Genomic DNA, 13,689 nt, shown 5'->3' with positions numbered 1-13,689 from the left:
TCCCTTGCCTGCCTTCCTGCCAGTCCCATCTCCAGGTGCTCAGAAACCCAGCGCTCCAAATGAAGGGGCTCTACACAGGGACGCACAAAGCTGGCCTCACCAAAGGCTCTTGGCAGGAATTACCACAGCATCATACCAAGAGAAGTGCTTGTGACACTTAGGACAAAGACTATATGGACATAATAAATGAGCACAAAGTTTTGCGAACGTTTCTGGTGGTAGGTTAGAGTTAAGTGGTAGCTATGCATTTGCTGCTGCTCTGCTGTTGTCTCTTGATGGAACTAAATAGGCCAAGCAATATGTATTAGCACTGCCCATTCAGCAGCAACATGATAAATTCTGTAGCTCTGACTTACAAGTATGCTTTCTCTAGCAATCTAAATGGTTATCTGAAAGGGATTCTTCCTTATAGCACTGATGGTCAGGGGATGAGGAGTCTTTCAGCTATGCCTTCTCCATTTTCATTTCTGAGGCATGTAAAAAATACTAGCTCTTTTTTTTCTCCTTTGCTGGCTGATTTACAATTTTTTTTTTAATTTTTTTTTTCTAAGTTTCAACTTTGTTAAATCTTAATTTTGGCAGTTTTCACGAGCTGCACTTCAGAGTTGTTCCATCCGTGCAGTGACTTCATCTCAGGGCAGCCAAGATAAACAATTCTAGCCATTTCATAGTATTTCATGTATCTCTTGATAATTTCCAGACTTTCCTTTATTTCTTATGAATCTGGTTATCAAGAGTATTATGCATTTCAGTGATTTGCTGTTGTTTCATTCAACAGCTGTCATGACGTCTTTTCCAATTTCAGATTTTCCAACTTATATTAAAGCTGCAAAGCCTCTGATTACATAGAACTACACATACTCCTGAATTGGCAAAATTTAAGATTTACTCCAGCCTTCAGTTAATACAAGAAAAGATTTAAGTGACATCATTTATTGGGCCATTAAAGAGCATTCTACTTCAGCCACCTTTTCAGAATGTCTAAGAAGCATGGAAGTACAGCTTTTTCTCTAAAATTGAGAGACTAAAACATCCATTTTGTTTACACACCCATAGGATGACAGTCCTTTGTGTAGTAAATGTATACATTGAGAGAGAAGCAAAACGATTCTGTTCCATAAAACTGGAACAAACAGATAAGTTTATTCAATAAAGTTATATATTTTTGCTAATGTCACAAGTCACTCTTTTTGGATTATTATGTTACCTATACTCCGCAATTGAAAAAAGGGAAAAAAGCCACTTTTTCCCTTTAAACTCTTTGCATCAGGATTTAAAAGCCTAAGTTTAGGATCCACTTTGAAAAATAAATAAAATCAAGCTAAAAATAATATCCTGTTATACAGCTCATGCTCTTCAAGTCTCCTTGACACTTTGATAAGTTTGAGAACAGATTTTATAAGCTAAGGACAAAAAAAATCCGACTGATGCTGAGTACATTAGCATAATTTATATATTCATAAAAGCTGACAGACACATTTCTAATAATCTTTAAAATAAAAGTAATAATGGAGCTAGTCAGCAATTTACCACTGGCAATTAATCATTCTCACAATATTCACAACATTTAGTTTTGTTCTTGTTATTCTAAGAAATAATGATTAATTGATGAAATTTTAGTAAATGCACTAATAGCAGGTGCTCCTAATTGCAAAGTCTCAGGGATAATTTGGTATGAGCTACTTTCTGCTAATTTTACAGCATTAGTCATAACAGTCTGTAATCTTACTTTTAGAACAACTTTTTCCTATAGTCACTGTAATCTAATTAAGAATTTTAACTGCTTATTTGTATGGAGAACATTGCTGAATTGTAAAATGTGAAAGCCCGATTACCATAAAAGATTTAAGAAGAGGTCCTTAAAAGTACACCCCCACCAATTAAAAGCCCTTGCTAATTAAAAAAGAGCTATCTCTGGAAGCAAAGTGCTTGTGATAACATTTATCCTAACCTCACATCGTTTGAAATCTAATCCTGTTGTTTGTATCCCCCATCTTTTCAGAAATTTCCTTTTAGCAGCAAGTACTTCTCACGAGGATGGAGAAAGTGAGTGGAAAAGCCTCATTCAGCTACCTGTTATCCATTTCTGCAGTTGCTTTGCACTCAGAACTCTGACTGAACAAATGAACTCCAGCTTTTGAGCAAGCAACTGTTAGCAAACTAGACAAACAAGTACTTACTTACAACAGGCAGAAAGTTGAACGATGGAATTTTTTTATTCAATCGGTCTTTGAACGGATCAGCTATCTCTGATCTTGTTCTTTAAAGATAAGTCTTTATTTCCAATTACTACATAAACCATTTAACATTGTCTTCTTTGAACACTGTGGTATATGCTAGGAATTACTATATTTTAATATGCACCATCTGAAGAGGGTATCTGAAACCTTGCACCAGTAGCTCCAGGGCTCATATCCATGAGCAGCAAACATGCTGGGAATCCACCTCAGAGCTCCCGCCTCCCTTTCCAAACCATCTTCCTTTCCCTACTAGTCCCCTTGCCTTGGATTCCTCCTTGGTCCTCACATTAGGCATTTGAAAGTCTGGCTAGGTATGTGGTACTTAGAGACAGAAGTAAAGTTACAGCAAATACAATTTATATGCATGAAAATATGGCAACACAGGATAAAATGAACCAGCAGAACAGTCATAACTGCTGACAGTATAAGCCAGGGCAGCAAAAGCTTTGCATGGCTGAGTGCCACACACTGCACAGAGATCTTGGAGCCATGTTGGGAGTACAGCAAAGAGAAGAGCCACAGCATTCTCCAATCCCACAGCTTCACTGAAGCAGGGAGCTAGGCTTGACTCATAGTAGAAGCCCAGGGACATCAGCCATAGTGCCCTGCTTGCTCCTGCACTGCACTACCAGCAATCCCTGAAGCAGCACCATCCTCCAGCACTGCTGGGTGATCCTTCTTCCTGGACTGCCTACAGGCTGTCATAGGCTATGTGGAAAATCCCTTGATCACCATGAATGCAGTAACAGGACAAAATCAAAACACCTAGCAAACAAGTCCTTTTTTCAATGCCATATCACAGAGGTTAGCTCTACCTACGAAGAGTAAATTAGAACAAACCCCATATGGCTAAAAGAAGCAGGCAGATTTTCACAAGGTATCTGACCTGTTCCAGTGCCTACTAGATTTGAGAGAAGTTCAAGACTCTTCCATGGTACTGGATAAGTTCCTATCTTCCCAAAACATGAGCATGAGTTGTTATCTCAAAAACACTTCCTTCATATTCTGAATTTTCTTAAAGAACTTTCCAGCCAAGCTTGGTGGTTGCACTCTGCATTACTGGGTGTCCCATTGGTGTGTAAGCTGATCACACAACACAAATGGAAGAGAGCCACAGCTCTCTCCAACTCCTACACTGTCAAGGTAGGATGCGGTATTTGATATAAAAGCTGACAAAAAGATGTTGTGAGGCATGCAAAATGGCATGCTATGCACCTTTAACCAAAATGACAGTCCAAACTCCCTATCTAGTGGCTAAGCCATCATCTTTTGCAAGGCTTTAGGAAAGAGAGATCCATTACAGAGTACGCTGAATTTAAGAACTGTTGATCTTAGAATGGGAACTTCCCTTCATGATGCTGAGGATCTCACCTGTTTTTGCATTTACCTTGTCTATAAGAAATAAACTCAAGCCTGGGTACTGGCAGCTGATCATAAGACTTGGTAAAAATTAGAAGCTCTAAGCTTCCCTCTGACAGTGGTCAAGCTAAGTGCATAATATCTAGAATTTGACATCTAAAGCCAGTGTTTAAGCAAGGAACCTCAGTTTAGCTTTTGTAGAATAGCTCAATAAATACCCTAGAGTAGTACTTCCGCTTAATGTTTATTTCCTTGCATTATAGTTATCAAAATAGATACATACATAATACAGATCCACTAGCATCTTTATCATCATAGCAAATGGGCTAGAGGAGGAAAGAGGAGTCTTGCTTCCCTCCATAGCTCTTCGAATTTCCTATCCCTGTGTACACACACACTTCTCATACCTCACCATTAAGGACAGGATTTAAAATTTCCTTGAACATAATTACTTACTGGCATTGAACATCTAGTACTAAAGCACACTGAGATTTTCACGTGGCCTGAAAATAATTGTCCACTTAGTGGCTGAAAGCAGGCAATTAACTTTTCTTTAAACACCAATGTAATCTCCAATTGCATTATTCTAAAACTGTTCTTATGCCATAAACATCTATGCCATGTAGCATCCAAGTGCCTTCCAGTGGTGTAAGAAGAAACCATGACTAACATCTGTCATGTGTCATTAGTACTCTCGTCCCTCAAGAGGAGAAACATATGCAGTGAAGCGTTTTGTTTTGGTAGGAAATTAGAAGAAAAACTGTGTTCAGCTACTTGTTTATCTTAGAGGAATGAAGATCAAAAAGATATATTTTGCAGTTGGAGCAGGATATGATAGCTGTGAGGGCCCCTAGTTCTCGGTGAAATTTTTTCATGGTCTTACACTGCCCTCTTTGGAAAGTCTGAGTTGTGGCATAGGCTTTCATTAATTATAAAAAATTCCATTAGGACTAAAGAGAAAATTTCCAATCATGGTGCCCTCTGCTGCCCTTTAGCAGGCCTTGACATAAGCCATGGGTCTCTGAAGAGATGGGCTGAGAAGCTGAACTTGAGTCGGTCCAAAATCCAAATCAGCACACTGGAGAATTCAGGCTTGATGTGCTCAGGGAGCTCATGGAGGTGAGGGGATTCCTGTGGTGTCTGGAGATTCTGAGATGCACAAAAGAAGGTAATACTGAGCTTCCTTACCAGACTGTTTCACTTCCAGGGTATCTACAAAGCCCTCAACAGCTAACGGGATTTATTGGCACCTTGCTTAAATTTAGCTTCTACCTTCTATTTTTCAACCATAAGCTAAATGTGCCATGTTACAGTGGCACAGCATGGTATTGGGGCAGTGTTTGACTTATGGAAGAAAAGACAGCTAATTTATGTGTCACCTTCATTGTACAGCCTCGTCCTCTGGAGGAGGCAACAGATGGACTAAACCTGGAATGGAAAGAGTTTACTCTAATTGGAGGTACTGTACTTGCGCTAACAGAAGTATTAAAATACATTTATGTACCCCCACGGACAAACCTCTTTAATTTCTTTGGAGCAGCTGTGTTTAAAGCAATTGATAGTTTTTAAGACTAATTATTTTGACTAATGATATTTTCCATACTCCATGAAATGTCCATTCTTAATCTGCTTTACGGTGTCATCTCCTCTCTTACCAATTTTATTTGGGTACACACAGGTATGGTGAATAAATACCTTGCTCTTAAAAGAACAGGAAAGAAAAAGGCAATCCTTTTTGTGAAATGTGATATTAATGCAAATGAAGAGGTAAAAAGCATCAAAAGTAAGTGTGGGTAGGCGCATAATTTCTTCCCGCCAAATACACATGCAGTGACCGATTGAAAAGAAGTCAGGTCTCATTTTACTGAGACAGAAGATGGAAAAGGATGAGTTTAAGGGCCAGTGGGAACCTGTGGCAAAGCTGCTGGCAAAAACAAAATAAAAGAAACAAAAAAATCCACACCACATCTAAGTTTGTAAAACATCTCTGTTTCCACTAAATCAGTAATCCCATCACTTCTCTGTTTCCCTTAGTTAAATGCTTAAGAATACAAAAGGCAGAAATGGGGACTTCAGATGAAGACTAGGTATTTTATTTCTTGATTTTACTTGACACTTTGATTGTAAACATATTTATCCAAAGCATTATGCAGCTCTGACTTTAGTTCCCAAATGTCTCATTCCTTAAATGCTTAGTTTTATAGCCTTGGTATATAGTGGATATATAAAAACCGTGGATTTTGCCAAGAATGGGCCGACAGTTCATCCACATCCTCCACTGTGCATAGTATGACTCTTTAGGATTCTGCACAATGTACTGTATTTATTGCTAAATATATTATCCCATGCTTCAGTACTGACATCATCTGGAACGATGCTGTCCTCTTTCACCCCATGCTACATCTGTAACGCTGGCCATCAACATCTCCAATACAGTTTCAATTCTGCTTCATCTGAATTCTCACCCATGTCTTCTTTTTCTGTTTTGTCAGGCTCATGAGCTGACTGTTGCTCTAAGTTCAAGAATGCACATCCAACCACCATGCTGGAAGACTGACACCTTGGGCATTTCAAGAGTCTAGCCTCAGTTGTCCAAGCTCACTTTTTGCTTTACAAATGCCCTTTTCAGCTTATAGCAAATTGTGTCTGTTTTGGTGCTTCTAATACATCTACGACTCACTTGCTGCGACATGTTAACACCATGCAGTTTCTACATCTGGTACCCCTAAATTCTCTCTTGACTTCTCAGAGCCTGTAACAGTAGACAGGAAATGCATTCAACTTTGCATCTTATTTCAAATCACAGCCCCTCTACCCTTTAATGCAGTGAATGAGCAATCTGCAGTGAAAAGCATTTGGGGATATAGTTTCCTTAAACACACTGTACACACTAAAATGGTGTCACCTTATATTGGAGAATGGGGAGGCATCAGTGCACTGCTCTGACATCAGACTTAATAAAACCAGAAAGCTATTAATGTAAAATGACAGAACATGAGAACCATCTAAATGTAAGTACTGGTACAGTCTGCATTACACAGTCCAAAAAAATGTAATAAGCATTGATAAATGATTACAGCACAAAAAACCACTGTAGGTTGGTGGTGTTCTTTTTTTTGGTGGAAGTTTCTCCATTGTAAAGTGTGTTATATTTGAGAGCCATTGATTTTGTTTGTGCATGGCAGTTCACAGGCTTGTAGCTAATTACTGCCATCATACAAACACATGACAATTAAGAAAAAATATCTGCTAACCCCCAAAGATGAATTAGTCAGTAAAATATGTACTGAAATTTATGCAGAAACTGGATCAGGCTAAAATTATATCTATACTGTAGTATCAACATTACAGAACATGGACATCATTTACATACATGATGTTTCCTCAAGATACACCAAATCACAGTTTACATATCATATGCTCCTGTGCCATTCATTCTCATACTACTGCTTTAGTTTTGGCATACTAATTTCAGCCACGAGTTCTGCACCACCAGTTCTCCCTGCTCAGCACTCCTGTGCATCTGCCACAGCTGAGTAACCGCTACCTGTCTGACTTCTGCACCAGTTGCAGCAATTAAGGGTCACAGACAATGTAACATGCCTGGCTACAAAGGTGAGGAGTCAGATCCTCGCTCCAGTGAATTAAAGATTTTTCTGATTTTCAGAGTTGCAAAGCTCTTCTCTATCAGATTTAGACATGTATTTTATGAGTCCAAGATTTCCCAGTATTTAAGAAATGTACTAAAATTTCCTGACTCACCACAGGAATGAAAGAATTGGCAATGTGTCTTCAGTTCATAAAGTGCTATAAATCAGAAGCCTGATCTTCTGGGCATTTTGTGCTGCATTTCAAATTAATGTGCCTTACTATATAATTTATACTACCTCTATGCAATGAAAGTAGTTTTGGACAGCCTGAGCAAGCTTCTGATGTCCTTGCTTACCTTCTCTTTCTCTGGTTCATATCCTTTTAAATACACGCACACACACATACACAAAACAACCTAACAAATCAAACAGAATAAACCAACAAAGTAAACAACACAGAAATATCTGTAATTAGTAAAGCAAGGTTTTTCTGGTATAACTGTAACTATGTCTCACTTTTGTAGAATTCTAAAGATGGACTTCAGCCCCAAGCTCTACATTTTAATAGTTTATTCTAGGAGATTGTGTTTTCATTCAGTGCAACCGAAACACTGGAAGTTCCTGCCATGAAAAATATGTGAACATGTTACCTCTTCCCTTCTCAAATCCTCCAGCAAGCATGTCAAAACTGCACTGTCTGTCTTTAGGATGCTGAAATGGACTTTCAAGTAGAGAACAAACAGAATCCTACGTCTCCTGTTCTAGAAATGCCTCCATTTTCTGATTCAGTTGCAAAGAGAACAAGTTTTCTAAAAACATGACTTCTGGGCAAACTTTGACTTGTACAAAGTTAACATTAAAACACTAAATGAGTAGATCCCAATCACATTTCTAGAACAGCTCCTAGTCAGCAGAGGTACCAGATAGTATTAATCAGACCAGATATTTTAAAGAAGATCATCTTCCCCCATTCAAACTGTTACCAGAGGCTACAGTACTCAGTTTTGTAGTATAAACTCTTGGATTAAACAGTCAACTTTGCTCTAAAAACAAAACAACAGTGAAAAAGAAGACTATCGGTTTTGTCCTCTGCCTAGCGCTCAGTATGGTGAATACTCTGATGAACTCCTAAACTTTCATCTGAAGGAATTTTAGGGTAAAGCCAAACACATATCAGACCTCTAGCAACACACTTTTCATTTTGTCTTCTCATTCACACCCTGCTGTGCTGTTACTAGTATGTACTAAACACAAAAACATCAGCAGATAATTACTCCAAAACCTTGCATTATTATTTTTTGTCAGAAGCTGAAGATTCTCCTGTCAAGTAAGATTTTGCTATTTCAGGTACAGTTTATCAGACTCAGCACATTCGTAAAAGCTAGTAGCCATTCACTGGGATCATTAGTGTGGCTTTCTACTATGCTAGCTTTCCTGTGTTTGACTTTTCCCATCAGCAATACTCAGAATTGACTTCTGACTTCAAGACAGGTTAAAGATCATTAGGAACGTACTGTGACACTGCCGAGTCTAAACTCCTGAATATATTTGTGCATGCTTATTACATGATATAAGCTCTTTTTGTTCAAGTCTCTCAAGTCATTATGTTTACTAGGACCAGCATAGACAGATGTCTCAAATAAAGGATGTGGCAAGTCAAGGGGATAAAGTACTCAAGAGAAGGCAACAGATGACATTATTTATAAATAAGCTGCCATCGTTAGCCATACGGTGAGGATGATCAGAAACAATGATCACTCATTTTTTTATACTGTCAGACAACTTGACAATATTGTTTTACTCTATGAAAGAAAAAAGTCAAAAATCTCTGTGGGTATCAGATAGACATTAATAACTTATGGGTAAACATCACAAAAAAAAAAAATAAATCTGGCACTCAGCCTCTCTTTTTGCCAGGAAAGCAAATGATTGAGCAGATGGTTTGTTCAGAAACTGCAGCCTTTGGGAAGAAGTTTGTTGTAAAACTGAATATATTTTGTGACCAACAAAGATGTGGAAATTCTTGTCCTTGGGAAGATTTCTGTGATTACAAGAGGGCAGAGAAGACAGTGCAGTATTTCAATTTCAAGAGTATGGTTAGTCATACTTCTTTCTTTTTTACTTATCTAGGTCTGTGGCAGCCAAGAGATGAATTAATTAAGCATCTTGACAGCCTTATGGAAGAGAAAGACCAGTGTCATTTCATTTTTGCTGCAGTGATGGTGAATCTGATTAGCAGATTGCAACTGAGGTGTTTGTTGTTGGTTTGTTTTTTTTTTTGTGGATGCGAGAATTGTATCCTTTATATGTTCCCCTCCTCTTTGCATTCATGCAATAAATCCCCAGTCTGCCAACTTGCATTGTGCAGTACAGTCCAGACTTCCAGTCCTTCCCAACATGGAGAACAAAAAAACATCTGAACAAACAAGCTTATGGAAATATGAAAGAATTATGTAGGCAGCTTCAGTACTATTTATCAAACACCATGCAAATATTAGGGGGCAGACTACATAGTGTACGCATATGTACATATACATAGTCTGATATATACATACACACACACGCAGATCATCATCAAACCCCAATATTCTCAAGGAGGAAAATGGTTCATTATGACCACAGCCAAGTACCACTGTTTAACTGTGCCAATTGCCGATGGTAAAGGCCTACGCACAACCTTCATATCATGGAAAATACCAAAAAAGATAATCAGTGACACTATTTCTTAAGCACAGATGTGCAGTGTTCTACGATAACTCCCTCAACGAAATGAGGCCTGACTTTGTAAGAGACTTCTTTCCATCAGAACTGATTGATCCAGCACTAACATTATAGTGATCGTTATATATTCGATATTTTGCCAACTGTTGCAAACTTTTTTGCTTATGGTATGAGTTGATCAGAGGCATATGACTGCAATTAGCAAGAGACCATGCCCAGAGCAGTCAAATTGCAGTGAGACACTGGGTCTATTCGCTTGATCTCAAACCCGTTAGCTCCAATTTTACACCATAACAATCACTCGTATAACTATCCTGGGAGCTTCATCACAGGGACAAAGGACTTGCTTATAAGATATTAAGAGGAGTGTAAGCAGTGGAAATAAAAGCAGTCTCATTAGTTTTTTGCTTACAAACTTATCTTGGCTGGCTGTCTTACAAAGCCTAAGATATTCTGTCCTTGTGCCTAATGTTCCATCTGGGAGAGGAGCTGGTATTTTCACTAGCAATATCTTCACCAGGAACATCTGCCTGCCACCATTTTATTCATCCTGAATCATCACGATTCATAAGCTAGAAAGCACAAGAGAGAATGATTAAAAAGATCATTCAAAGGATTCCTAGCCAAACAAAATTGTTGGAAAATGTTGCTCTTTATCAAGGACAAATACCATAGTTTTTCTGTGTTTGTAACTTCAACCATGGATGAAATAGTTCCTGCAGAAAAGGGTTGCTTCTATTCTTTGAAATATGCACTGCTACAGAATTCCTTTGAGTTCTCAGAAATAAAATCCAAACCATGCAAAGAATTTCAAATCCTAATAAAATAAATGAAACTCTCTTTTCTTTTAGTCCTTTAAGGAAAAATACAGTCCTTCCAGAATGCTTTTTTCCAAACCATAAAACCAACAGAAAAGATATATCAGCTGTGAAGAGCTGTAAACTACTCATATCTTTCCCTTAGTTTTAAAAAGGGGAAAAATGAATATCTCTGCACCATACTTTGGGGCTGATGAGCTTTGATGTCCATGGAGCTCTGCCAGCATGCACCACCTGATGCTGTGGCTGGGGACAGAGTATTCATCATAGAACCATGCCCATGTAATAAGTACTTTCACCTTTCTTTCTAAAAGGCCGGATTTTCAGTCTAGGATGTTCTTTCACACACCTCTTTTCCTCTGAACAGAGACAGGATGGCTTACTGATTTAGAGTGAGGAAAATATTCCTTAAAAGTTAAAAAAAAAAAAAAAAAAAAGGAATGGAGGCAAGGAAAACACTAGTAAGAAAGAAGAAAAAGAGTGTATAATGTTCATGAAGCCATAAATTTGAAGATTCAATGAAAGAAAGCCATCAGAGGTGCATTCTTTTCATTATTATAACTGAGTGCAAAGTTCTTTGTAAATGTATTATGATTTCTGTACCACAATAATAGATACAGAAAGATTTCCCCGCCACTATCTATCAAACTGCATTGTTTTTTTTTTTATGAAATAGCTCCTTTTGAGCTCATCTAGCTGATGAACGTTCTTATCAGCTAGCAAATATGAATGACTTATGGGGATAATATTTCAATATATAATGGCACTTCTATATCTTGGATTCTTTTAAGACGTGTGTGTTATTAAATATTAAATATCAAAGCTGTAAATTATTGTAGCAGCTTTATACAACTAAATTAAATTCAAACAAAACCTAATTTCCTTAATCATTGACTGTAATCCTCCAGGAACATATGCTATTAACTCAGCTACAAATGGCATAGAAACTGTATGACTTCAGTTATTTTATATCAAATTCTAATCCAGGGCAGTGTCTTCAGTATATCTCCTGCAGGGGTTTTAATGCTTTTACAGTCGTATTGGCTCTTTACTGGAGAGCTAATCTCTTTATATTGTTTTTTCACTCCTTTATCCATTTCCTTCACATCCTTACTAATCTAGCTAGTACTTTCTAGCACATCTCTTGTTTTGAAAGATTTGCCTCTCCCCATGTTGCAAGAGTGAGGTTTTCCTTTCCAAAACTGGACTTTTTAATTTTTTGTTTCATGTGTAGAACTGAATCATTCTCATTTGTTTCAACATAGCTGTTAACTACCACATACTACGATCTCTTTGTAAGGCTGGCATAATTATTCAGCATGAAGTCTAGTATTTGGAAAACTGAACAGTTTCCTTCTCTTGAAGAACCTCTATTGGAAGTAAAATAAAATAGGTTTTATTTAAACATGAAACTTCTTCAAAGACGTGAGACAAGGATTAGATAATACAGAAATAAGAGGTAAGACTTTGAGAAACCTCTAGAGCTCTTCCAGTCAGCCCTCTGCCCCAAAGCATGATCAACTAAACTGCTGATATTCCTGATGTATGGTTCCCTGATCTGTGTTCAAGTGTCTTTCATAATGGCGATTCAAGATCTCTGTGCAATCTGTTTCAGGGCTTCCGTGTCCTTCCTAGCAGGAAAAATCTCAAGACACCTAATGGTAATCTTTCTTGCTGCTTAAGCCTTCTGCATTCTCCCCTCTGGGATCTGGGCTATTGCTGGCCTCCCTGCAGCAGCTCATTTGGCCACTTCTATCTCTTCTCAGTTTTCTCTTCTCTAGACTGAATCACAGTACTCCACTTTAACTTCCTCAGCAGTATTTCTTCTCAAAGGTTGCTTTCAATGGACTCCCAAACCAGCTGTTCCACAAAACAACTACTGAGACATCTAAAAGTCTATTCTCTGTCATGACTGGATGTAATTATTGCCCTTTCTAAACAGCTACCGATGAGTCACATTGTTCTAACTTTCTCCTTTTACACAGCCCTCCATTGCCAGCATGGCCCACTGGTCAGCAAGACAAATATAATATAAAGTCAATATTAACTTCCTTCTTTTGTTTGGCACTTCCATCCATATGAGGACTGGATTGTCCATTGATGGGCTTATCTGGTAAAACAAACTCTAGGATATCTTTAAACACACAGCATTACTGACCTACCAGCAAATCTCACTGCATCTTTCCTCAGTACATGCTGTCATGGGACTGACCTATCCTACCGATCATCTTTCCAAGTTTATGATGTGTCTGTGATGTTAGAATCTCCACGAACAATTAGAATGTGCTGCCCTCATGTAATTTCTTCGTCAACAAGCACTCACAGAGGAGTATCTTGTTTAAGCTATCTCAGTTCTGTCTGTTCCCGTTTCCTTTTCAGTTACATTTGACCTTACCACCAGCAGAAGGGCTATGAACCTATAGCCCTCACAACACCACATGGGTGGCTGTTGGCAGGTGATTATCAGTGGTAGGCTCTTGACTTGATTTTGCTTTGAGTATAGGGAATATGATTCTGTTATTTCAAAGAGGCACACTGCACAGCCCATTTATTTACTCAGGCATTTCCTGAGTGAGAGACCTACACTGAATGAAGGACCTTTGGTCTTCTTTTTTCTGGGCAGGGTCATTTTTCAGGATTCTACTATATCCTTCAGCCCCACTGATATTGGCTGGATGGCATTGGTGGGAGCAGTTTGTAGAGAAGAGGCTTGGCTTCACTATGAGAAACCTTTGAGAAAAATTTCTTCTCAGAAGGGTCACAAATTTGAGACAAACATCTCCTTATCTTTAAAGTAGAACAATGCTTTTAAATAAGTGAGGAAGTTAGGCCTTTGGAGGGTCGTAGTAGGTTCCATGTCTTCCAATCTGCTTTGGTATTTTACAATAGCACATCTCAACTTCAGTGCTTTGGCAGGAAACAAACACAAAATTGGAGCAGGTAACAATTCTCATGCAGGTG

At 38.3% G+C, this 13,689-nt stretch overlaps 1 long non-coding RNA gene across 1 annotated transcript in view; it reads right to left on the bottom strand.

The window, feature by feature from the left end:
• LOC104911912 (uncharacterized) overlaps positions 1-13,689 on the bottom strand; it is a 56,597-nt gene that overhangs the window by 35,236 nt on the left and 7,672 nt on the right. The window lies entirely within an intron of this gene.

Source organism: Meleagris gallopavo, chromosome 8 (genome assembly GCF_905368555.1).
Source record: "Meleagris gallopavo chromosome 8, MGAL_WU_HG_1.1, whole genome shotgun sequence".
In the NCBI taxonomy this organism is placed as follows: Eukaryota; Metazoa; Chordata; class Aves; order Galliformes; family Phasianidae; genus Meleagris; species Meleagris gallopavo.
The sequence above is the reverse complement of the archived record's forward strand: the minus strand, read 5'-3'. Positions and strand labels throughout refer to the sequence as shown.